General features: G+C 47.3%; 1 protein-coding gene and 1 long non-coding RNA gene across 3 annotated transcripts in view; both read left to right on the top strand.

The window, feature by feature from the left end:
- The window catches only part of PARD3B (par-3 family cell polarity regulator beta), a 2175158-nt gene that overhangs the window by 1472691 nt on the left and 675397 nt on the right, over nucleotides 1-27070 (top strand). The gene's annotated exons all lie outside the window — the stretch shown is intronic.
- Nucleotides 7009-21439, top strand: LOC115474436. Its single transcript, XR_003942858.1, has 3 exons — nucleotides 7009-7020; nucleotides 13664-13668; nucleotides 21339-21439. It is a non-coding gene; the product is annotated as an uncharacterized LOC115474436 (long non-coding RNA).

Here is a 27070-nt window from a genome sequence, read left to right as displayed (position 1 = left end):
TTTACACAGAGAGAAAAGAGGAGATAAGCAAGAACAAGGGATATGGGAACCAAAAACAACCTCTAGCTGGTGGGCCCGGTGAAACTGACCCTCCAAAAGCCTGCCCAAAAAGCCAAGCCTTTAAGTTAGCTTTGAAAGATCACTACGGAGAGAGACAGGGAGATTGTTCCAGATGTGAGGTGAAAGGAAAAAAAAAGCACTATGCCTGGTTGACTCAGTGGGCAGACCTAGGGCTAGGAAGGACAAGATGGTGATAACTGGCCCCACTGAACATTAGTTGTTAGCCAGCTAAATGCTATTTCCATATCATCATGCTGATCAATCCATAGACTGGTGGGTTGTGTCCATCTACCAGCAGGTGGAGATAGAGAGCAATCCTTTTGCCTCCCTATATGTGGTCATGTGCTGCCGGAAACTCCCCAGTATGTTCTCTATCTCAGCAGGTGGTGGTCACACGTAGCAGCAGCTCTGGCTAGGCCTCCAAGCCTAATTTTTAGGTTTTGTTGAGTGCCTGGGGTTGAGGGCTCTTCTTGAGCAAGTGCAAACCTGGTGGCGCCAGGTCCCTCCTTTTCTCCCCCCTCCCGCTGGCTCCGTTAAAAAAAAAAAAATTTTGGACGTCCTTAAGGGCGTTTATTTCGACGTTTATTTAAACGTTTATTGCAGCTACTCACTGGGACACCAGGTCGTTACAGCTCGGAGCGAGAAGCAGGTAATTTTTACCTTTTTATAGCGGGCAGGGGGTTCCCTGATTGATCTCCACGTGGCCTATGGCGTCGGAGGGCGAGGGCGCGCATAATCGCTCCCCGGACCGCGTGTGCGCTTCTAGCGGGGATGCGGGGGTTTTAAAGTCTGATTCGTCCTTGTTGGGTGTCAGTTTGGAGGCCGGTCAGTGTCCCGGGTCTTCCTCCGGCGCGGCGGTTTTTCCCGCCATAAACACCCATCCCCCGCTGCTCGCCTCCGCCATCTTGGCCGGCCACTCTGCTCGGACGGCTTCTTCTTGGGCCGCCCTTGAGCTGGGAGACGTTCATGCCATGGCTGCCCTTGATTTGGGCGACGGCAAAAAAGCGGCTAAAGTTAAGCGCCGTTCTTCCCGCGCGGCTCCTTCGCGGAGTGTCGCGCCGGACGCCATCTTGGATGCGCAGCATGTTGCTCCCCCGCTCTTGCGAGCGCCGGTTGAGGGTGCGTCTACGGCTGTGGCCCAGGCTGCTGAAATACACAGTCTGGGGGGTTTCTCCCCCGAGTTTATTTTGCTGCTGCATCAGGCTTTCCTTATGCAAAACGCTGCCCCTTCTCCCTTGTCCGATAACGGGGTTGAGGCCCCCGGAAGTAAACGCCCTCGGGTGGATTCCCAGGCCTTAGAGGACGCTGTTTCCTCTGATGTAGATGAGGGCAGCGTATCTGAGTTCTCCCAACGGTCCTTTGGGGATTCCTTGGAGGAGACGGATTCCCGCTCGGATGGAGCGGATGACCCCTCTGCAGCGCGGATCTTTCGCTCAGAGGATTTGCCCAACCTGTTACTGCAGGCCATGAGCATTTTGAAGATTTCCTCGCCAGAGGACGTCTCTCCCTCAGCCCCTGTTGGCTCCGCCATTATGCTGGGGACGAAGCGCCCGCCTAGAACCTTCCACGTGCATGATGCCATGCACACCTTAATTTCGGCTCAATGGGATGTCCCGGAAGCGAGCCTCAAAGTGGCTAGGGCTATGTCCCGCCTCTATCCTTTGCCTGAAAGTGAACGTGAGGCCTTTCTTTGGCCTACCGTGGATTCTTTAATCACTGCGGTGACTAAGAAGACGGCGTTGCCGGAGGAAGGTGGCACGACCCTAAAGGACGCCCAAGACAGAAGATTGGAAGCGGCTTTAAGGTCGTCCTTCGAGGCAGCTGCCTTAAGTTTGCAGGCCTCAGTTTGCGGCTCCTATGTGGCCAGGGCGTGCCTGACGATGGTGCAGCGGGCTTCCCCCTCGGATCCTTCCTTGAGGGCTGACTGGCCAGCCCTGGAATCGGGCTTGGCTTATTTGGCAGACTTACTGTATGATGTCTTGAGAGCCTCGGCTAAAGGCATGGCTCAGACAGTCTCTGCGCGGCGCTGGCTTTGGCTGAAACATTGGTCTGCGGACCACGCCTCTAAGTCCCGCCTGGCAAAGTTGCCTTTTAAAGGCAAGCTGCTCTTTGGGGTCGAGCTGGATAAAATCGTGACCGATCTCAGCACGTCTAAGGGCAAGAGGTTACCAGAGGTCAGGGCTCGGGCCAGTGCTCGCCCCGGTATCGCCAGAGGACGGTTTCAAGAAGCCCGTCGGTACCGCCCGGGCAAGTCGGGCTCCTCTGCCCCCTCTTCCTTCAAAAGGAATTTCTCCCCCAAGCAGCATTCCTTTCGCACAGACCGCCGTCCCGGAGGTACGCCCTCCGGTCCTCCCCCAGGGTCTCGTACCCAATGACGGGGTCCTGGTCCATGGCCCAGTGCAGATTGGAGGATGCCTGTCCTCGTTTCTGGGCGAGTGGACCAAAGTAACTTCAGACGCTTGGGTGCTGGAAGTCATCAGAGACGGCTACAAGTTAGAGTTCTGCCGACCCTTAAGAGACGGGTTTGTACTCTCTCCTTGCAAGTCTCCAGTCAAAGCTGTGGCAGTGCAGCAGACCTTGGACAACCTGATCCGCCTGGGTGCGGTCGTTCCGGTGCCAGAAAATCAGACTGGCAAGGGACGTTACTCCATTTACTTTGTGGTACCAAAGAAAGGAGGTTCTGTCCGGCCTATCCTCGACCTCAAAGGGGTCAATCGGGCCTTGAAAGTGCGGCACTTTCGCATGGAGACTCTCCGCTCTGTTATAGCGGCAGTGAAGGCAGGAGAGTTCTTGGCTTCCTTGGACATCAAGGAAGCGTACCTGCATATTCCCATCTGGCCTCCTCATCAACGCTTTCTGCGTTTTGCAGTCCTGGGCCGACACTTCCAGTTCAGAGCCCTCCCTTTCGGGTTGGCTACTGCTCCGCGGACCTTCTCCAAAGTAATGGTGGTCATCGCGGCCTTCCTGCGAAAGGAAGGAGTGCAAGTCCATCCTTATCTGGACGACTGGTTGATCCGAGCCCCCTCTTATGCAGAGTGCGGCAAAGCTGTGGACCGGGTGGTTGCTCTTTTGAGCTCCCTGGGGTGGATCATCAACTGGAAGAAGAGCCAGCTGTGCCCGACTCAGTCCCTGGAGTATCTGGGAGTTCGATTCGACACCCAAGTGGGCAGAGTGTTCCTGCCAGACAATCGGATTGTCAAGCTTCAGGCTCAGGTGGACCAGTTCCTAGTAGCCTCTCCTCTTTGGGCTTGGGACTATGTGCAGCTGTTGGGCTCTATGACGGCCACGATGGAAGTAGTGCCCTGGGCCAGGGCTCATATGAGACCACTACAACACTCTCTGCTGCAGCGCTGGACTCCGATGTCGGAGGATTATGCTGTGCGCCTTCCCTTGGACCCAGCAGTGCGCAAGGCGCTGAGCTGGTGGATGCAGACAGACAAGTTGTCTGCAGGAATGCCTCTGGTGACCCCGGAGTGGATTGTCGTCACGACGGACGCCTCTTTGTCGGGCTGGGGAGCCCACTGCTTGGGAAGGACAGCGCAGGGGCTCTGGTCTCCTGCAGAGGCAAAGTGGTCTATCAACCTCCTGGAACTCAGAGCCATTCACTTGGCGCTTTTGGAGTTCATCCCGGTACTGGCGTTGAAGCCAGTACGGGTCCTGTCGGACAATGCCACGGCTGTGGCCTATGTCAACCGCCAGGGAGGTACCAAGAGCGCCCCTCTAGCCAAGGAGGCCATGAATCTATGCCAGTGGGCGGAAGCAAACCTGGAACAGCTGTCAGCGGCCCACATTGCCGGAGTCATGAATGTCAAGGCGGACTTTCTCAGTCGCCATACCTTGGAGCCCGGAGAGTGGCAGCTATCTGCTCAGGCGTTCTTGGACATCACGAAGCGCTGGGGCCAGCCGAGCCTAGATCTGATGGCGTCATCGGCCAATTGCCAAGTGCCGCGCTTTTTCAGCAGAGGACGGGACCCTCGATCCCTGGGAGTAGATGCTCTTCTCCAACAGTGGCCGACACAAGAGCTTCTCTATGTGTTCCCGCCCTGGCCCATGTTGGGCAGGGTGCTAGACCGGGTGGCAAAGCATCCGGGCCGGATAATCCTGGTGGGTCCGGACTGGCCCAGACGTCCCTGGTATGCGGACTTGATCAGGCTGTCAGTCGACGATCCTCTGCGGCTGCCAGTGGAGCAGGGCCTGTTACATCAGGGTCCCGTGGTGATGGAGGATCCCTCCCCCATTGGTCTTACGGCCTGGCTATTGAGCGGCAGCGTCTGAGAAAGAAGGGCTTCTCAGACAAGGTCATCGCCACTATGCTGAGAGCGAGGAAGCGCTCTACTTCTACTGCTTACGCCAGGGTTTGGCGTATCTTTGCAGCATGGTGTGAAGCAGGCTCACTTTCTCCCTTCACGGCTCCAATTTCTTCAGTGTTGGCGTTCCTGCAAGAAGGTCTGGAGAAAGGCCTGTCGCTCAGTTCCCTTAAAGTCCAGGTAGCGGCTCTGACTTGCTTCAGGGGCCGCCTGAAGGGTGTTTCCCTGGCTTCGCAGCCAGATGTGGTGCGCTTTCTCAAGGGAGTTAATCACCTGTGCCCTCCTCTGCACTCAGTGGTGCCTGCTTGGAATCTCAACCTGGTGCTAAGAGCATTGCAGAAGCCGCCTTTTGAACCCTTGTCGAGGGCATCTCTGAAAGACCTGATGTTGAAAGCAGTCTTTTTGGTGGCTATCACTTCAGCCAGAAGAGTTTCCGAGCTCCAGGCACTCTCATGTAGAGAGCCTTTTCTGCAGTTCACTGAGGCAGGAGTGACTATTCGCACAGTGCCTTCCTTCCTGCCCAAGATTGTTTCTCGCTTCCATGTGAATCAGCAGCTCTGTCTCCCTTCCTTTCGTAGGGAGGACTACCCAGAGGAATACTCTGCTCTCAAATATCTGGATGTGAGACGAGTCATCATCAGATACTTGGAAGTGACCAATGATTTCCGGAAATCGGATCATCTGTTTGTCCTGTTTGCAGGTCCTCGTAAGGGTCTGCAGGCTGCTAAGCCTACAGTGGCAAGATGGGTCAAGGAAGCCATTGCAGCGGCTTATGTGGCCGCGGGGAAGGTGCCGCCTATCCAGCTGAAGGCTCACTCCACTAGAGCTCAGGCGGCCTCGATGGCAGAGGCCGGGTCCGTCTCCTTGGAAGAGATTTGCAAGGCGGCAACTTGGGCTTCGGCCCATACCTTCTCCAGGCATTACCGCTTGACTGTGGCTGCTCGGGCGGAGGCCCGGTTTGGAGCTTCAGTGTTGCGGTCAGGGATTTCTATGTCCCACCCTGGGTGAGTACTGCTTCGGTACATCCCACCAGTCTATGGATTGATCAGCATGATGATATGGAAGGTAAAATTATGTATCATACCTGATAATTTTCTTTCCATTAATCATAGCTGATCAATCCATAGCCCCTCCCAGATATCTGTATTGTTTATATTCTGGTTGCATTTCAGGTTCAAGTTTAGTCTTCAGTTCCTGTTCAGGAGGACTTCGTGTTCAAGTTTTTCAATGAATTCTTCAAGAGTTGAGACGAATTTGTGTTACAGTGAGCTTCTGCATTCCTCTCCCCTCCGTTTTACGGGGCTGGATTGAGACTTAAATTCTGCCGGCGCTCCCTCCCGCTTCGTGCGGCAGTAGGGCAGTTTTGTACCCCTCCCGCTTCGGCGGTGTTAGGGTCAGTCAGCTCCTCCCGCGGTTGCGGTTGCAGGATAAGCCAGATCCCCCCGCATCGGCGGGTGTGGTGTCCCTCCCCCGCTCCGCGGGGATGAGCTGGACGGATTCCCCTCCCCCACTTGTGTGGGGATGAGCTGGGTTAATTCCCCTCCCCCGTTTCGGCGGTGGTGAGCTGGGCAGAGTGTCCCTTCGTGGGTGTAATTCTCTAAGTGCTGAGTCCTGCGGATGGAGCTTGGATATCGACATACTGAGGAGTTTCCGGCAGCACATGACCACATATAGGGAGGCAAAAGGATTGCTGTCTATCTCCACCTGCTGGTAGATGGACACAACCCACCAGTCTATGGATTGATCAGCTATGATTAATGGAAAGAAAATTATCAGGTATGATACATAATTTTACCTTAACCGGCAAGAAGCCGTTCCTGGCCAGCTAATAGCACTGAATATTGACCAGTATGTGTTAGTGGGTGGTAAGGCAACTTGCCCATCTGTGTATTTTTAAAATTTATCTGGATAATATCAGGCTATTAAAGTCACTAATCTGCCCAATATTATCCATATAAAAGGGTCACTGTTCCCTCTAATCTCAGCAGGATTCCTTTACCTACAGTTCTGTTTGGGGGGGGGGGGGGGGGTGCTGTTCCACTATCACATTTTGAATTGTGAGGGACAAACAAACTGTGTTAAACTCCAGGGAGCCTGCCTGTCTCTAGCGATTTAAAATACAGTATTGAAACTCAGCCCCGCCCCCACCCCTATGGCAGCAGTACAATTGAAATATTCCCACTCAGTTATGAGGGATCAGTGGTCAGGGTTAGGTGAGGAATGAAAGCAGTACCAGAAACAGTTTAACAGTAGTATTCAGCTGACAAGTTAATCTCAGGTTAATTTAGGTCTGGTTTATATTACATGGATAAACACCAGGGCCAGTTCTTAACTGGATATTGAACCCATTGTTTTTAGATCTTTAAATTTATTGAGTTATTATTCAAACCAGTTAAAAAGGCTTTTTGATATATCAATTGCCCTGGTGTTATAGTACATTATATCACTGGAGAAATGGAACCCTAACTTTCATTTTTGGTGATTTCTTTTGTTTGTGTTATGGTTAAATATTAAGCTATCAGAGTGGGAAAACAAGGGGCAAAGTACTCAGACAGCGGTTTTGTGAACCTGAAGGTGTATGATGAATATTGATATGCCATGAGCATGTCCACAGTATGTATTCTTAGAGCATAATTTTGTTCTCCTCTTTTCCGTGGTTTATTTAAATGTAAGGATCCTTTCAGGACCCCCACTAATCTGGACTGTTTTAGGATTCAGGACCATGCCAACTTGATAGGCACAAGAGTTGTATACTGCATCCTCTACTGGTTTTCTTCTCATCTCTCCCATCATACTTTTAGTGTATACTCTGGTGGATCCTCCTCCTCTTCTATCCCACTATCAGTTGGTGTACCTCAGAGATCTGTCCTGGGACCTCTTCTTTTCTCCATCTATACTTCCCTTGGTACTCTATTCTCATCCCATGGTTTTCAGTATCACCTTTACACTGATGACTCCCAGATCTACCTCTCCAAGCCAGAAATCTCAGCAGGAATCCAGGTCAAAGTATCAGCCTGCCTGTTTGACATTGCTGCCTGGATGTCTCATCGCCATCTCAAACTAAACATGACCAAGACTGAGCTTCTTATTTTTCCCCCTCAACCAACCTCTCCTCTTCCCCCAGTCTGTATTTCTGTGGATAACACTCTCATCCTCCCTTTCTCATCAGCTCATAACCTTGGGGTCATTTTCGACTCCTCTCACTCCTTCTCTGCACATATTCATCAGACTGCTAAAACCTGTCGTTTCTTTCTCTATAATATCACCAAAATTCACCCTTTCCTTTCTGAGCACACTACCAGAACCCTTATCCACACTCTTATCACCTCTTGCTTAGACTATTTCAACTTGCTTCTCACAGGTCTCCCACTTAGCCATCTCTTTCCTCTTCAATCTGTTCAAAATTCTGCTGCATGACTTATATTCTACCAGTGTGCTATGCTCATATTAGCCCTCTCTTCAAGTCACTTCACTGGCTCCCTATCTGTTTCCATATACAGTTCAAACTCCTCTTATTGACTTACAAGTGCATTCACTCTGCAGCTCCTCAGTACCTCTCCACTCTTATCTCTCCCTACACTTCTCCCCGGGAACTCTGTTCACTGGGTAAATCTCTATTTTCTGCACCCTTGTCATCCACCGCTAACACCAGACTCAGTTCCTTTTATCTTGGTGCACCATATGCCTGGAATAGACTCACTGAGCCCCAGTACGTCAAGCTCCATCTCTGGCCCTCTTCAAATCGGGGCTAAAGGCCCATCTTTTTGATTCTGCTTTTAACTGCTAACCCTTACTCGTTAAGTATCCATATGTTATCATTCCCGCCTTTGTTATCCCCTTATCTCTTATTTGTCCTGTTTGTCTGTCCAAATTAGATCGTAAGCTCTGTTGAGCAGGGACTGTCTCTTCGTGTTCCAGTGTACAGCACTGTGTACGTCTTGTAGCGCTATAGAAATGATAAGTAGTAGTAATAGTAATGGTTCTGCCTGTGGTGTGGGATTTTTGTTGATGAAGTTGTTATGTTATAATGGGCTTAAAGCCCACGAAATCCCTCAATTGAGGTTCTAAGAGGGATATAGAAAAGATAGCAATACATTTTATCAGGATTTACAAAAGCTTTTCAAAACAATGAATTGAAGGAGTTAGAAAACAAATATGTTTTCTCCATTTTGTAAAAGGAAAAGTATCTTAAAGAATGAATTTCAGTGGGAAGATCGTTTCATAAATGCACAGCAGCAAGTGTGAGGAAAAAAATGCTTTAACCCTCACATTTTCTAACAGGTGAAAGAGGCAAAAACAAATGGTTGCATCTCCTAGTTAACAGTAGTAGAACTTAGCAAATTAATCAATTGAGGCAATAACCTTCTAATACAGTAATTAAAAGTTTTGAATGGTGCTTTCAAAAGACAGGTTCTGAGATTTTTTTAAATACCTGACCCTCAGTGAGAGAATCCTTTCCTGAATTGGTGTCCATATAGCACCCCTATATAGGGGGAAAGATTCTGAAAAATTGGTATGGGAAGAGGGGGTACGGTTGTATGAGAAACAGAATATTTTACTTCCAAATTGAAAGCAACAGAAAAGTTACATATCTCTCTTGCATACTAATTAACCTGTATTATGTGTCACACATTTGTAGATGCACAGGATCAGAAAATGATTTAATTTGCACCAACAGATTAGAATCTATAGGTCAGGACCATTTACGAAGTAGCTAAATTAAAGAAAACATTGTAGAACTTAGAAGGCTTAATGCCCCCTGGTCCCTTGAATAGTAGAGGATTGCCTTAATCTAGTATTACCTACTTAAAAAAAAAATAGAAGGGCAGGATTTTTATTGACAAGGCCTAAAAGTATTAGATTGATTGTTGAAAAAACCTCATTTGTCTGCTCTCAGTGTGCATCTCCAGAATTCCCAATATGTCTTCCATGGTGAAAGATCTTGCTTTTCCAGGTGTAGATGGACGGTACTGATGATATTGGTAGTTGATCTGTTTTCTAATGGTTTGCTACTTCTCTCTTTACTTGTCCTCCCCTCATCTTTTGCTTATTTTTTAAATTGTAGATCTTTTCTCTTCCCGTATTCATCTGTAATCTGTTCTGCTAATGTTTTTTGAAGGGCGGTATAGCAAGAAATTAATAAACATAAACCCATGCAATCAGGTGGGGGAAATCAGTAGTACATAGAGTGTGGAAGAAGTGATCTTAATTCCAAAGTAAGGCACTGAATTTCGAACCCATTTAAAGGGGAAGTTATCCAGGTGCAGTAAAAGATGATCGTTCATTGCACTTTGATTTACCATGGGATTCCGTAACCTCTGCGGTATCTCAGTCCCATAGGTTGCCGAATCCATTGGTAAAAGAATAATGTTGCTTGGAAGCCCATGCTCTCAGGCAGAGCAGCCCCCCCCCCCCCCCCCGTAGTCTCCCTAAAATTCCTACCATATGAAACATTAGTGGTCTGGGGGGGTGGTCATCAGGCTATCCTCAAAATACCACTAGGATACCTGCCTCTGACCCTAGAGACAAGGTCCCCCCCCTTCAGCTCTAGGAATCCTCCAACACCTTTTTAGGACTGCCTCCAATGTGACCCAGCCTGAGACAAGTCAGTAAAATACTGGTTCTTTTAATAAGTCTGAATTAAACAGCATACAGCAAGCTTCTTCATAAAGGTACACTCCATCTCAGTGGCGTAGCCAAGGGTGGGCCCAGGCCCACTAAATAGCAGCATACCTATAATGTGGCTGGCAGGGACCCCAAGCCCCACCAGCCAACAACTGTTTGCTGCCGGTGAAAATGTGCTATTTAAAAGGTATACGGGGGAGAGGGGATGCGTCAAAGACCATATGGCATGCAAGCGAGAGAGAGAGAAACCAAATCACTTGTAGGACAAGGCGGAGTTCTGCCCACCCACCTTGGGTCCAGGCCCACCCAAACTTGGGTGTCTGGCTACGCCCATGCTCCATATATTCCTGAGTGTTTTCTGCAGTCTCTTCCTTAAGGCCTCTGCTTGATCTTGCTCCAAATCACAATCCAGGTCAAGTTTTCCCATTGGTCCAATACAGCATAACTCTAAGCATGCCTTGCTTGCACATAGACAATTAAAAGCAACATTTCTTCATATTATTTATAACAAGAAAAGGCTCTTGGAAGTTATCATAGTTAGGACCAGGGCTTAATTTCCAGAGGAACAACCTGTACTATACTTTTGCCACTTCTTTGCTCGGGATCTTTTCTAAGCACGCTTATTTTTAACGCGTACTAAAAACACTAATGCGCCTTTGTAAAAGGGGCCCTCAGTTTCTAGAGCATTAACAGTGGTCTGCTTCAGCCTCTTCAGCCTGGAGCTGTGGAAATGGAAGCAGCAACTAGGGCATATTTGGAAAGGTGCATTCAATGAACATAGCCTTAAGTAGCTGATAAACGGAGATTGTGAAGAACAACAAGTAGGCTAGGGAGGCAAAAAAGCAAACCAGCAGGGGCTATTTGTAGTGAGACCATGGTAAGCCTAAAATTTCTGATGTTCATTTTTAATTAATAAGCTTTCAATTCTTTTAATACATTTATATTATGCCTTGTTTTAAAACTGTTAATACCTAATCTGAGTTGGGAAAGCAAAACAAAATGACCCACTCAAGATTCTAAAGCAAAATAGTGGAAGAGCAGGAATTATTAGTCCCCAATATTTTCCTGGTAATTATTTTCATCTCTGATTACATTGGTCACTCTTCTTACAGAGAGCAACTTTGCGGTGATCTTTGCACATGTCCAGTAACTCTACAACAGAGCACCTATAATAGATTTAGGCACTAGGAAAGTACCCGTGCGAAGCTGATTCTGTAAAAGGTCATTTTTCACCCACATATAAAGTTGGGGAAAATCCGCAGCAAACAGGGAGTGCAAGGAGTGATTTTACACACATTCTTGCCACCTAAAAATAGGCAGCTCCTTCTAGAATACTTCCAAAATGGATTATGGGTAGGTTTTTTTTTCACTTTCCTTATTTTCAATCAGTTAAACACAGATACATTTTCAAGATAACTTGGCCTCTAGACCTCCTCCTAATCAGTGTTTCCATATTGCAGCCATCCTTCAACAGAAGTGACTATGAGTAATGAAGAGCAGATGACGACTTCTTCACAGTATTTCAGTTCTGTATGGGAACGTTTTCTTTTAATGAGAAGATATATGATAAACCACCCAGCATGACTTTTGGTAATTCATAAAAACACTACCTGGTATTTTTGGCAGTGTCTTACTTATAGAAAGACATTTTAATTTGTTTAAGAAAAATGATTTCTGAATATATAGGGATGCACTTTTAAGAGAATGTTCTCTTGTTTTATGTAAAATATTGGCTAAGTTGAAAGGATACGTGCCTAGAGCAGTACTGAGAATCTGCTTTACTAAGACCCCTCCCCCCCTCCCTCTTTCCACTTGTGCCAGTGGGAAAAAAGCTTAGTAAACCGAGACCTTATTATAGTTCTACACAACCAGAAAAAGAGAACATAACTTGTCAGTTAAAAATTGTTTTCTGTGTGGTTTAAGACTTAGCACACTCCAGGAAAACATTTGTTCCCTCCCCAGCAGCAATTCCCTGTGGAACGTGTCAAAAAGTCACGTTTTCTAGTATTGCTCTGATGGGTGTTTTAGGGTTTAGAGGACAGCACTAGAAGAACACTCATTTACAGAGGGGCGAAAAACTTTGAATGTAATTTCTCTTCACTCTCTACCCCTCCCGATTACTCTGTATTTGAATATGCAATGCCACATGAACTATTTTGTAATTATAGTTTACCATAGTTTGTGTATATTTTTAGTTTATGACAATGTTTTTGTTCTTTCTTAGAGGGAAGCCCTATGCCATTTCATAACCAATCACTACATTAGGGGTGGATCGATCAGAGTGATTGGTCTAAAATAGGCCTGCCTTTCTTAGGAGCAATTACAGATGCATGTGGTAATCCCAAAACTGGCTCAGATGGAACATGTGTTGTAGAGCTATACAGTCAACTTACATTAAGGGTTAAAAAGTATATAAAGAAGAATGTTTTTATTTTTAAAAGTAGACTTTACATTGTGTAGGTATCAAGCTTTATAAGTCACCAGCAGGCTTATTTTCGAAAGAGAAGGGCGCCCATCTTTCGACATAAATCGGGAGTTGGGCGTCCTTCTCACAGGGTCACCCAAATCGGCATAATCAAAAGCTGAGTTTGGGCATCCTCAACTGCTTTCCGTCGTGGGGGCATGTCGAAAGCGTAGCGAAGGCGGAACTGGGGCATGCCTAACACATGGGCGTCCTCGACCAATAATGGAAAAAAGAAGGGTGTCCCTGATGAGCACTTGGGCGACTTTACTTGGTCCATTTTCTTTTTACGACCAAGCCTCAAAAAGATGCCCGAACTGACCAGATGACCACCGGAGGGAATCGGGGATGACCTCCCCTTACTCCCCCAGTGGTCACCAACCCCCTCCCACCCTAAAAAAAACCTTTTAAAATATAATTATGCATTGTTGCAATACAGATCACAACTGCTAGGAAGTGATAGACTGCTTTATTAAGGTTTGGATTAAGATTGCAAATGGATTTGCAAAAACATGTTGAACTGTGTTTGGACTTGGAAAAGCTAAGATGCCCTTTGGTTTTTGTTTGATAAGAAGTTACTCCATTGTAAAATATTATACCTGAATCAATCTCAAGCAGAGATCATCACTAATCCTTCCAGTGTATGCATCTGTATTTGATAAAACTGCAGTTCAATCTGTGTCATACAGATGACTTAAATATGCGACTTAAAACCTAATTCAAAGAATCATTTAGATTTATTGAGTGCTGGGGCCATATATGGAATAATAAAAGGCTATACATTAATTATGGCTTCTCTCTTTCTCAAAAAAAGGAACCTTAGTTTAAAAAAAAAATTCAGATCATTTTTTGACAGATACTTAGACTAGAGAATGGGGTGGTAGATAGAAAACAATTTATTTAAAGTTCTGACCCACAACAAAGTGAAGCTCTAGGGAAAATCCAGAAAATGGCTATTCTGGAGTGAAAAGGTAGAAGAAGAGAACAGATGCAAAGCTATATGAAGTATTAATAAGTCTAGGGAAAACAGCTGGAAAGCTGAGAGTACAAATGTTCATTGTCTATGCAGTAAAATTCCCAGTCTCTAAGCACTAATGGTAGAGGCTATTGCAGAGACATGGTTCAGTGAGTCCCATGGATGAGATTTGGCCATACTGGTTTATAATCCATTTAGGAGAAAATAGAGTGGAGTAGCTTTTTAAGTTAATAGTGTCAGTGTAAGAAAAATGTGTGGGGTCTGGGAAAAGGAAAAGGTACCATAGTCTACTTTAGAAAGAGCAGATGGCATTTTTATTAACACTGGTATAGTTTACAGACCTACTGCTCCAGTGTAGGAAATGTTAGTGAATGGGTCAATGACTTACAAAGTGGCAGTGAAGGAGGAGGTGATGTTGGTGGAAGGTTTTAATCTACTAGATGTGAATGGCATATCCCATCAGCAGGGAAGGGTCTATACTGGACCTTATACTTAGGAAAGGAAGCATCTCTAATGAACATGTAGATGCCTACCTCAGGGTCTCTTTTACCAAGCTGCGGCAAAAGGGTGCTGGCGCTAGCATCTGCACATTTTACACACGCGCCGAGGCCCCCTTTTACCGTAGCTGGTAAAAGGGAAGTTTCACTTTCAAACAGGAAATGGCCAAGTGGCAAGTAAACCATTAAGGGCTCCTGTGCCGGTAACCGGCCACTGCGCAGGGGTGGAAAGTACCGCCGCTTAGTAAAAGGAGCCCTAAATGCTGGGGATCATCAATGTAGTCAAGATTGAAAGAAGTCCAGACTCTCAATTTTCAAAAATCTGATTTGAGTAGAATGAGTGAATATCTTTAGAAAGTTCTGGTAGAGTAAGAAAAGGTAGGTGAATTAGGACAGTGGACGGACCTAAAAGGAGCTATGGTAAGAACAATAGATCTTTATATCAGGAACATATCTAGAAGAAAGAAAGGAAGCAGTGTGGTTTATTTATTAAAGAGGTGGCTGAAAAGTAAGGGCACTGAAAAAGTGCAAGGGATTTCATGTATAAGAATGCAGAGAAGAATACCTGGTAATGCTGAAAGAGGCAGGCAAAGAAGTCAGGATGGCAAAAAGCATGTATTGAGAAAAAATTTTAAAAAAGGTAAATAGTAAACCTAAGGGATAGGCTTTTTCTTCAGGTATGTCAGGAGTTCTCAACCCAGTCATCGGGACATACCAAACCAGTCAGAATTTCAGGATATCCACAATGAATATGCATATAATAGAGCCCCACTGCATTCAAATCTTTCTTTCTCATGCATATTCATTGTGGATATCCTGAAAACCTGACTGGCTTGGTGTGTCTCGATGACTGGGTTGGGAACCCCTGAGGTAGATGGAATTCTAAAAGTCAGAACATCAGAGAAAACATATGTGGAGAGAGATGAGGAAATGATGAATACTATATTTTCATACATAGAATATACCCCCAGATTCTATCTAGTGCAACTTGAGTTGCGTGCACAATTCAGGTTGTATTCTGTATTGCATGCACAACTTAATTATCTTAACAAGCCAATCAGTGCCGATAATTGCCAATTAAGCAATTATTTACACTAATTGGCTTTCATTAGAATTTACGTGCACAACTTGCTAAGCATAATCTATATTGTGATGTGTATAAATTCTAATGTGTGAGGCTATGGCTGTGGAATGGGCAGATTGTGTGTGTTTCTAAAAATGATGTACACTGTTATAGAATATACCTGCTCTGTGCCTAACTTAGTCACTGGTATTTACAGCAAATTTTACTTGACGTTCATCAAACATATAAACGGCAAGTGACCGACTAACCTGCAAATGCGCAGTAGAGTCGGAACGCTGAGAGTGTAGAAGTCCAAGCCCCGCCTTCACCAGTAGTACAGCCCAGTAGGGAGGAGGGCTTGGACATGGGCGTGGAAATCGGAGGAGGAGGGAGCAGGGAGGGAAGGAGGGGGCAGAACTGAGGGAAACAGACGCTAGGGGGAGGACAGGGGAGAGAGCAGGGTTGGTTGACGGGGGGAGGCCATAGGAAGACAAAAAACTAGCCCATTGTTATGGGCTTAACGGCTAGTAAGAACATAATGTAAGAGTAGCCATACTAGGTCAGACCAGTGGTCCGTCTAGCACAGTATCCTGTTTTCCAAACAGTGGCCAAGCCAGGTCACAATTACCCGTCGGAAACCCAAATCATGGCAACACACTGTACTACAAATCCTAGGGCAAGCAGTTGCTTTCCATGTCTGTCTCAATAGCAGACTATGGACTTTTCCTCCAGGAATTTGACCAAGTGTTGTTACCACCTGCTCCGGCAAAGAGTTCCAGAGCTTAACTATTTGTTGAGTTAAAAAAATATTTCCTCCTATTTGTTTTAAAAGTATTTCCATGTAACTTCCTCGAGTGTCCCCTAGTCTTTGTACTTTTGGAATGAGTAAAAAATCGATTTACTTCTACTCGTTGTACACCACTCAGGATTTTGTAGACCTCATTCATATCTCCCTTCAGTCGTATCTTTTCCAAGCTGAAGAGCCCAAACCTCTTTAGCCTTTCCTCATACGAGAGGAGTTCCATCCCCTTTATCGTTTTGGTCGCTGTTCTTAAAACCTTTTCTAATTTCGCTATATCTTTTTTGAGATACGGTGACCAGAACTGAACACAATACTCAAGGTGCAGATGCACCATTGAGCGATACAAAGGCATTATAGTATTTAGTCACGCGGACGGACCCTAGGCGTATTTTATAAACTGTGCCTAACTTTAGGTGTAGTTTATAAAATACGCCTAGGCTTATTTTTTTCAGCACTGATTTTTTTCATCATATCTAGCCCATAGCACATACGTTATATGTGTTTTTACAAACCCTGAAACCTCCCTGTGCCTTCAGACTTCTTGCTTTCTGCTATCCTCTCCTTCCTTATGTCTGCAGTCCTTCTTACTTTGTTTATATATCTACTCCAGTAGCAATTCAAACATTCAGCTTTGCCCATCAACAGAAGCCTTTCCTCCTCTGAGGCAACTTCCTATGTATGTGTCAGAGGAGCAAAAGCCCCCACCCACAGGGCAGGAGACAAACTTGATCCTCTCTAACTAGTCCCAACCTTTCTATTGCACTTGATAACATTAGTGTCATATTAGTACCTTGGATTATTTCTTGCTAGTTTTCACACTTAACTATTCTCCACTAGATCTTATTACACATTTCCATCATATGTACCATTCACCAGCCCTTCATACTATTATCTCTGAGATATTGGAGAGTCCTTTAGACTTGTATTTTCAAACATTCTCTGCTTTACCACTGGAAGAGAAAAATCACCACTTTGAACAGTTACACCCTCTCCACTCTAAATAAAATTGCCCCTCTCAAGACCCAGGTCTACACTTAAAAACAAACAAAAAAAAAAGAAGAAGAAGGAACCAATGTATAATGATGAGTTTAAATTCCTTTAAGATGAGTATCATTTAAATTTAATCAACTTTGATAAGAAAAATAAGCTGTTTAGGTTTTCTTTATATTGTAACATAAATTAAACATTCGAGGATGGTAGAGGCTGTTGAGCCGATGACGAAGCCAGTACATAACTCTCTGCATTACAGTGTGTGGATGCAGTGTGGCACGGCTGAGGTTCATAGCCTAACGCTAAAAAACTTTTCTTAGCTGGACTCAGCCGATATTAAAAAAGATAGATTGGATATCTAACTGGGTTTCATTTTAGGGAGCCAACGGAAGCTGGTGGTGTTAAGCCTGGTTTTTGACATTTAGACTATTTTATGAGAGATGCATGTAAACAGAATACATGCACGCATTTTACACCTTCTTCAGAGCAGATGTAAATTTGTGCATCAACATTTTTACACTGTTGAGGCTGGATTTGAGAACTTTTTTTTCAGAAAGACTCACTACTATCCTTGCCTGAATTTATGTTTAGTAATTTGCTTAGCTGATATTGGTGGTGTTTCTCTGCTTTGTCTCCAGATCACTTGCTCTTTATCCCAAGTCTCAATTCTGCTGCATTCTGAGCCAATCAAGTGCGTTGATGTCATATCACCCCCCTGAATTCTCTACTTATTCAAATTGCTGGTGGTGTTCTGTGTCGCGGTGGAGCGCACCCAAAGAGCAGGTTGTGCTCCTTGGCCGAACTCCAGGGGTGAAGTCCTTCATATCATTTTCCATCTGTTTGGTTTCTTCTAAGTCTTTTTCTACTGCTGGATATGTCATACCCTCAATCTCCCTTTCTTACTGCACAAGCTGCGACTATATAAATAATTTGGGGCCATAGACTGCCCTCCTCTGATAGAGTAAGTCACTTTGACAGCATTTTTCCAGATCGCTGTCTTACAGCCTGGTGCCTTCAACCACCATGGAGTTCAGCTAAGGATATTCATAAGGCGTGCTAAAAGGAAGTATATTAAAGTAATTAGCAATTCTAATATACCTTTGAAGAAATTATTTCATGTAGTATCTGGTCTGCAGCATTGCGCACCTACTTCTTGTGAGTTGACTTCGCCCTCTGCTACTATGCTGGCCTTACATTTCCAAAATAAAATCAAAAGCCTTCAACACTCATTGTCTTGCAGCCTTAGTCCTGCTCCAGTCTCCTCCTCGTCATCTGATTTCACTATTAACATGTACTTTTCCTCTTTGTTTAACTTCATAATTCTGTCCCTGACAGTCTTAGAAAATACCATTAAACATATTCGCCTCACAACCTCAATTTTAGACCCTTTTCCATTGTATTTGTTTAGGGTCAGTTTACCCCTCCCAATATGGTGGTTCACCCACCATTACTTAGGAGGAAATAAATCACCCAAGGCTGCATCAGTTAGGAAATTAATTAGATACCTTAGTTCTTATCAAGTATTTGTACAATTAGCAGATCAGTGATATCTCATTGGGAGTACAGAACATTGCTATACAAAAGTACTGCTATATCAGACTCCAAATTATATATATGCAATCAAATACTTTTATTTATTATTCTCCAAGTATATGTTTCCTTTTTTCTCTTGCTCATATTTACCTTAGATAAAGGTCTGTAACTGTTTTTATAGCTTCTTTCAGCCTGGACCACTGTCTTTCCACTTCTCGTATGTCCTCTAATCCTGTCAGCTCTTTCCTCCGGTACTCCCCCATTTTACTAAAGCTAGCAAGTTTGAAATCCAGGACACTGATGTTTGTATACTTTCCTTTGTTTTAGTTGTTCCATCAAACCAAACTGTTTGATGATCAGTGCTACCCAGGTTGGTTCCCACTTGGACATTAGACACACTTTTCCCATTTGTGAGTACCAGATCCAGCGTTTCTTCCCTCTTTGGTTTTGTCACCGTTTGACTGAGCAGAACACTTTGAAAGCTACCCACTAACCCTTTACTTCTTTCTAATTCCACTGAAGGGACTTTCCAATCCTTATCCCGCAAGTTGAAATCTCCCAGCAGTAGCACTTTCCCTTTCTTTCCCAACTTTTGGATATCTACTACTAGATATTTCTCAAGCTGCTCTGATTGTGTGGATAGAGGTTCCATGTTCTCTTTTCAAGGCAAACCGTATCACTTATTCTTTTCCCCAGGCTCCCTGCATTTCAGTTACTTTAATATTGTTGCTCACATACAGAACTTCTCCACCTTTTTGACCATCTCTGTCCTTCCTAAATAGATTATAGCCCATCGTGTTTGCAATCCATTCATGTCAGTCATTTAATAATGTCTCTGTAATGACAATATTATCTAAATCTGCCTCTTCCTTGTCATCAGCAGCAGATGAATCCATTAACTGATGGGTTGTATCCGCCTACCAGCAGGTGGAGATAGAGAACACTGAAAAACCATAGTGCCCTCTTGGACGGCTAGCTCCATCTGCCTTCAGTATTTCTCTATCTCCCAGCAGGTGTGGACGTAGCTTGATCAGCTCCTAGAAAAATTCTGCCTGGGGTGGCTCCTGTGCTTTGCCAGTTGAAGCTGGAGTTTTGTGGCTGGTGGTGCCCACTTTGAAGGCATATAGGTTCGCCCTTTCCTTGCCTTACCCATCCCCCTGCCTACCGGAGTACCTCTGTTGCTGCCTGCCTCCAACTTTCCTCACAGCATTAAAAAAAAAATACGGAGTACGCATTGATTCTGCATAATTATTCTGAGGCTATTTTCAGCGTGCAGCTTGACCGGAGTTCATTTGACTCGGTCTTTTGAGGTGAGAGTGGTGCCCAGCTCCTCCGGGGAGGTCCCGCGGACGCCGTTCCAAACGGGGTAAGTTTTGGTGCGAAGCCGCCATTTTACTTATATAATTCCATCCAGTCGGACGATGGCTGCTGAGGCAGTTAAACGCTGCTCCCGTTGTGGTAAACGCAGATCAGCAGCGGGGCTCTGTAAGACCTGCTCTTTAGACGCTAGAGCTAGGACGAGCATGGCGAGCGATGATTCTTCCCGCTCAATGGAGCTGGCAGTGGGCGCCATTTTGGAAGCGTCGCATGTCTTGACCCTCGCTGTTGTGGAGGAGTCTGAGTGCAGGGGGACGCCTCGGTTAGAGGCTACCAGAGGAGCTCCTATTCTCGTTACTCCTAATTCGGAGACGGAGGGTCAGGGTGAGTTTTTCTCCCCTGAGTTTGTGCTTTTAATGCATAAAACCTTCATGCTGAAAAGAGCTCTGCCGCAGGTGTCTGACAATGCACTGCTATCTGTTTTCCCCCCGGGTGTTGATGGCCCAGGGCTGGCTACTTCCCCCAAGCGTTGGAACGTTGGAAGGACGCTAAACATAGATGGATACATTCCCCGTCGGAGAGTGGCGCACTTCCCTCCCCCCCCCCCCCCCCCCCGTGGTCATGCTGTGGGGATTCTGAGGGTTCTGGCAGGGCCTCATGATCTGATGAGCCAGAGGAAGGTATCGGTTTGCCATCGGATCTGGATGATCCCAGTGCAGTGAGGATTTTCCACCACAACTAGCTGCCAATGCTCATTTCTGACGCCTTGCAGGCCCTCTCGATTGATGATCCTGCCAAGGGCGAGGCCTCCTCTAGAATGGCAAGTACTAAGAAGCCTGCTCGAGCCTTTCCTGTGCATGACTCCATCCAAGAGCTTATTACAGCTCAATGGTCTGAACCCGATGGGCCTTTGAAAGTGGCCAGGGCTATGGGTCAGCTTTACCCTCTAAATGAGGAGCACTTGGCCCCTTTGGGGATGCCTAAAGTGGACGCTTTGGTCATGGCAGTGACTAAGAAGACCACCCTCCCCGTAGAGGGAGGGGTTGCCCTGAAAGACATGCAGGACCGGTGGCTTGAATCCGCATTGAAACGGTCCTTTGAAATATCGGGCCTCGCCTTAGGGGCATCTATTTGCAGTTCCTATGCTGCCCAGGCCTGCCTATCCTGGTTACAACAGGCAGTGGAGCAGCCCGCGGATGGTGCGGAGTCCCTCACTGAGGTTGCACCGCGGATGGAGTCGGCCCTGTCATTTTTGGCTGATGCCCTTTATGATCTGATCAAAGCTTCGGCTAAACAGATGTCTGTGGCGGTTGCTGCCCGCCACCTTCTATGGCTACAGCATTGGGTGGCTGACATGGCCTCTAAGCACAGGCTGGTGAAGCTAACCTTTCGGGGCCACCTGTTATTTGGAGAGGAGCTGGAAAAAATTGTTAAAGACCTGGGGGACCCTAAGCCCCAGCGGTTACCCGAGGATAGGCCGAGGCCTTCTTCCAAAGGTTCTGTGTGGCCCTCCTCTTCCAGACCTTGCTTCCGTGAAGCTCGCAGGTATCGCCCGGAGCGCTCTGCTGGGTTTTCTCAATGTGCCTGTTTTCAGCAGAGGAACTCCTTTCGCTCAGACAAGCATTCCGCAGCAGCCGGTTCAAGGCCTGGAGTTCAGGGGCGGCCCCCTCAATGACGGGGCGCCGGTCCATTCCTCAATCCCTGCAGTAGGAGGATGCCTTGCCCTCTTTTTCGAGGAATGGAGCAAGATTACCTCAGATCAGTGGGTCTTGGACCTGATCAGAGAAGGTTACTGATTGGAATTCAGCGCCCCGGTGAGAGACGTGTTTGTGGAGTCCCGATGCGGTACTGCCGTCAAACGGGTGGCAGTAGAGGAGACCTTACAAGTCTTCTTGCACCTCGAAGCAGTGATCCCTGTGCCTCCCGCCGAACACTGCTGCGGTCGCTACTCCATTTACTTTGTGGTGCCTCGAAAAGGCGGGTCTTTCCGACCGATCTTTGACTTAAGGTCAGGCAACGAGGCACTAAGAGTGCGGCACATTCGCATGGAAACCCTGCGCTCCGTCATTGCGGCGGTACAGCCAGGAGAGTTTCTCATGTCTCTGGAACTAAAAGAAGCTTACTTGCACATTCCTATTTGGCCCCCGCATCAACGGTTTCTCCGGTTTGCGGTGTTGGGAAAACATTTTCAGTTTCGGGCCTTGCCTTTTGGCCTTGCCACAGCTCCCCGCACCTTTTCCAAGGTAATGGTGGTAGTAGCTGCCTTTCTCAGCCGAGAGGGTATCAGGGTATCAGGGTTCGACGACTGGCTCATCAGAGCGGATTCGGCAGACAAAAGTCGTCTGGCCACAGCCAGAGTGATCACAGTACTGCAGTCTCTAGGCTGGGTCGTCAGTATACCCAAAAGTCACCTGACCCCCTCTCAGTCTCTCAAATATTTGGGGGTCCGGTTCGACACGGCCTCGGGTTTGTCTTTCTGCCCGACCAAAGTGCGGTGCAAGCTTCAGAATCAGGTCCGTCTGCTCCTGCGGATGTCTCGCCCGTGAGCTTGGGACTTTGTCCAGCTGTTGGGGTCGATAACAGCCACTTTCGAGGTAGTGCCATGGGCGAGAGCGCACTTGAGAACACTGCAGATTGCCCTGCTTCAATGTTGGTATCCAATGTCCCAGGACTATCAACGCAGACTAACGTGGCTCCCTGCGGCCCGGCTCAGTATGGAGTGGTGGCTCTCCGGTGCTGCGGTGAGGATTGCCACTGGCGCTTCCTTCTTGGTGCCTGGTGATAACCGATGCCAGCCTGGTCGGCTGGGGAGCACATTGCCAGGGAAGCTATTCCCAGGGTCTGTGAACACCCGCGGAAACGGGGTGGTCCATCAATCGCTTGGAACTCAGAGCGATATTCCAGGCTCTTCGGGCCTTTCTCAAGACTCTGGAGGGGCTGGCTGTCAGAGTTCTGTCGGACAACACGGCAGCGGTGGCCTACATAAATCGCCAGGGCGGCATGCAGTGCAGAACGCTGGCCGCGGAGGCCGCTCAGATTTGCCACTGAGCCGAGCTACACCTGCAGCTGCTTTCTGCAGCGCATATTGCAGGTCAGAGCAACGTTCAAGCCGATTTCCTAAGCAGGCATCAAATCGACCCAGCGGAGTGGGAACTGGCAGACGAAGTGTTTCTTCAGCTCTGTGCCAAATGGGGAACGCCTGTAATGGATCTAATGGTGTCAAGAACCAATGCCAAAGTCCCGCTCTTTTCAGCAGACGGAGAGATCCTCGCTAGGCGGGGTTGGATGCTCTGGCTGAATCCTGGCCCTCGGGCCTCCTGTATGTGTTCCCTCCTTGGCCCTTGATTGGGCGAGTCCTGCGAATTCGGCTACATCGAGGAGTGGTGATTCTCATTGCCCCGGATTGGCCCAGGTGTCCGTGGTACGTGGACCTCCGGCAGATGCTGGTGGCGGCCCCTCTTCCTTTGCCTCTGGTGCCGAACCTGTTGATGCAGGGGCCGGTGACCATGGAGGATCCCTGCCGCTTTGGTCTTACGGCATGGCTCTTGAGAGGGTGCAATTGAGAGATGAGGGCTATTCTAACAAAGTCATCTCCACTCTCTTGCAGGCCCACAAGCGGTCCACCTCCGTTGCTTATGCTCGGATCTGGTGCCAGTTTGAGGCGTGGTGTGTTTCAAAGGCGATCACACCCACGTGGGCTACAGTCTCGCCAATACTGGACTTTTTGCAGGATGGTTTACAAAAAGGCTTGGCCTACAATTCCCTGCAAGTGCAAGTGGCAGCATTGGCATGCTTTCGAGGGATGGTCTCTGGCTGTTCCCTGGCCGCTCTTCCGGACGTTGCCCGATTTCTAAGAGGGGCTCTCTGATTCCGCCCGCCAGCGCGGCTGCCGTGTCCAGCTTCGAACCTGGGGCTGGTGTTGAAGGTGCTCCAGTGTTCGCCCTTCGAGCCGCTGAGGCCATGACCTTAGTGAGACGTGTGTCTGAGCTCCAGGCGCTGTCCTGTCGAGACCCCTTTCTTCAATTCTCAGAGTCTGGAGTAATGCAGGGCCGTGCCAACATAGTAAGCAGGGTAAGCACGGCAGGGGGGCACCGTCCTCTGGGGGGCGCTGCCGCACCATGCTTACCTCGCCCTCCCGCTCCCATTGCCCAACTGCCCGCCCTCTTCTCTCCCGCAAGATCCCTTTCCTTTTTTCTCTCCTTTTAAATTTACCTCTGTCCGGCAGTGCAATGTCAGTGAAGGAGGCAGCGCTCCTGACATGTCTAGCCTTCCCTTTGCTCAGTGTTCCGCCTTCTTCTGACATCAAGGAAAAGACATCAGAAGAAGGCGGGACACTGAGCGAAGGGAAGGCTAGACATGTTGGGAGCGCCGCCTCCTTCACTGACGCTGTGCCTGCGCTGCCGGACGGAGGTAAATTTAAAAGAAAAAAAGGAAAGGGGGGGAGAAGAGGGCGGGCAGTTGGGACATGGGAGCGGGAGGGAAGGGGAGAGAGGAGCATGGATGCGAAGGCAGGGTTCATGGAAGGGAGAGAGGGGAATTGCTGGATAGGGATGAATGGAGGGGGCAGGGGAGCATGGATGGGAGGGCAGGGCTCAGGGAGAGAGGGGAATTGCTGGATAGGGATGAATGGAGGGGACAGAGGAGCATGGATGGGAGGGCAGGGCTCAGGAAGAGAGGGGAATTGCTGGATAGGGATGAATGGAGGGGGCAGGGGACAGAGGAGCATGGATGGGAGGGCAGGGCTCAGGGAGAGAGGGGAATTGCTGGATAGGGATGAATGGAGGGGACAGAGGAGCATGGATGGGAGGGCAGGGCTCAGGGAGAGAGGGGAATTGCTGGATAGGGATAAATGGAGGGGGCAGGGGACAGAGGAACATGGATGGGAGGGCAGGGCTCAGGGAGAGAGGGGAATTGCTGGATAGGGATGAATGGAGAGGACAGAGGAGCATGGATGGGAGGGCAGGGCTCAGGAAGAGAGGGGAATTGCTGGATAGGGATGAATGGAGGGGGCAGGGGACAGAGGAGCATGGATGGGAGGGCAGGGCTCAGGGAGATAGGAGAAATTGCTGGACATAGAGGGGAGGGAAGAGAGATGAAGGAGATGAAATGAGGGAAAAGGAAGAGAGGAGAAAAACTGCACATGGATGAAGAAAATAGGCAGAAGCTGAGGACCAGAAATGAAGAAGAAAGGAGGAAAGGAAAGAAATAAATGGAAAGGAAGCCCTGGAAACGGAGTTAAGAGGACAGATAGCAGCAGAATCAGATACTGGGCCAAAATGATCAGAAAAAGAAAGTCACCAGACAACAAAGGTAGAAAAAAATCATTTTATTTTTATGTTAGTGTTTGGAATATGTCCACTTTGAGAATTTACATCTGCTATCTTATTTTGCAATGTATAGCAATTTGTTTATAAGAATATTGCTGACAATTCCTGTCAGTGTGGCAAGTGGTGAGCGTTCATTTTCACGGGGGGGGGGGGGGGGGGGGGGGTGGGGGGGCGGGCGCCAACTGATAATCTGCAGGGGGGCACCAGAGACCCTAGGCACGGCCCTGGAGTAATGGTACGTGCAGTGCTTTCCTTCCTGCCTAAGGTGGTTTCAGCGTTTCACCTGAACCAGCCCATTTATCTGCCCTCCTCTAGAGAGGAGTTTCCGGAATCTTTTGGGCAGTTGCATCTTTTGGATGTCCGCAGGGCTCTGTTGCAATATCTGAAGATGTCAAATGCCTTCAGGACTTCTGATCACCTTTTTTTGTTGTTTTCATGTCCCCGAAGAGGATCTCCAGCGTCAAAGGCAACTATAGCCCGTTGGCTCAAGGAAGTCATTTTTTCTGTGTATCTGCTGTCAGGGCAGCCTCCGCCTGACGCGTTCAAGGCGCATTCCACGAGAGCGATTTCCTCCTCGTGGGCTGAAACGGGAGCACTCTCTCTTCAAGAGATCTGTAGTGCGGCTACTTGGGCTTCTAAGCTCTCTTTTGTCCGGCATTACAGGCTGGATTTTGCAGCGAAGCGGGATGCGCATTTTGGAGTGCAAGTGCTTGCTTGCGGAGTTGCATGTTCCCGCCCTAACTAGGGAGTGATTTTGTACATCCCATCAGTTACTGGATTCATCTGCGGCTGATGACAAGGAAGGGAAAATTATGTTCTTACCTTGGTAATTTTCTTTCCTTTAGTCACAGCAGATGAATCCATGATCCCTCCCTGTCTGACTCTGTTTTTTGTTCAGTTCTCTCGTGCAGATATGTTCCCTCATCGGGAGGAGTTGCAAAACAGTTTTCAGGATTTCCATATACTGTTCTGTTACAGGAGGTTGAGATCGTCCCTCCTTTGTAGGGTTATTGCTCCTGTTCTGGGGCATTTGTTCGCTGTGAGGAAAGTTCATGTTATTCTACTTTGAGGATTCACTCTGCTTTGGAAGTTTCAAATACTGAAGGCAGATGGAGCTAGCCATCCAAGAGGGTACTATGGTTTTTCAGTGTTCTCTATCTCCACCTGCTGGTAGGCGGATACAACCCATCAGTTAATGGATTCATCTGCTGTGACTAAAGAAAGAAAATTACCAAGGTAAGAACCTAATTTTCCCACATCAGGACTTGCAGATCATGTTGCTTAGACTGTGAGCATCTGTAGTCATTTCTTTCCAGCTGCATTTCAATCTTCTGCTTCATCTTCTGTATAGTTTTTTCTTTAGTCTCACCTTCTATTATATTGCTCAGAAGTGAGTTGCTAAGATTGTTTTCTTCACTAGTGTCATATCTTTTCTTTTGCTGGGGATGACTACCTGAAGTGACTTGCTTCCATGTGCCACCCCCACTTTCTAATTCAAATGCCTAGAAACATATAGGATCCATTCAGATCGCGAGAGTTAGCCAGGCTGACTCCTGTGGTTGGTGCTGAGGCCGGATATTCAATGACGAGTTGTTTCCAGTGACCAGCACTGAATATCCAGTTTATTTTCAGCCAGTTTAAACATAACCGGCCAAGCTGATATTCAGCCAGCTTTGCACTGAATGTCAGTGGATAGCCGGTTTTATCACATGATATAATCTGCTAAGTGTTAAGTGCCATTTAACTGGCCAGGATCTATTCCTGGCTGCATAGGCGGTCGGTGGCCCAACTGTTTGGGGAGGCTAAAGGGGGCGGAGCCAGGGGTGGAGCTTAAATCCATAATTGTCTGATAACACACAGAAAAAAAAATAAAAGTCACAATTAATACCTTTTATTAAATTTAGATATTAGATATGTTTCATATGTCAAAGAATAAAGTGGTTGCGCAAAGCATATACTAATCACAATCGCTCAACTGCATAACACTATGCACAACTTTGTGCAAAAACACACTCAGAACCTTACTGTACCATAAATATTACACTGTGCAGAACCTAATACACCAATATACCACCCATACGGAAAATGCAGACCATCAACAATATGAAACAA

The sequence above is a fragment of the Microcaecilia unicolor genome, chromosome 7 (assembly GCF_901765095.1).
Source record: "Microcaecilia unicolor chromosome 7, aMicUni1.1, whole genome shotgun sequence".
In the NCBI taxonomy this organism is placed as follows: Eukaryota; Metazoa; Chordata; class Amphibia; order Gymnophiona; family Siphonopidae; genus Microcaecilia; species Microcaecilia unicolor.
The sequence above is the reverse complement of the archived record's forward strand: the minus strand, read 5'-3'. Positions and strand labels throughout refer to the sequence as shown.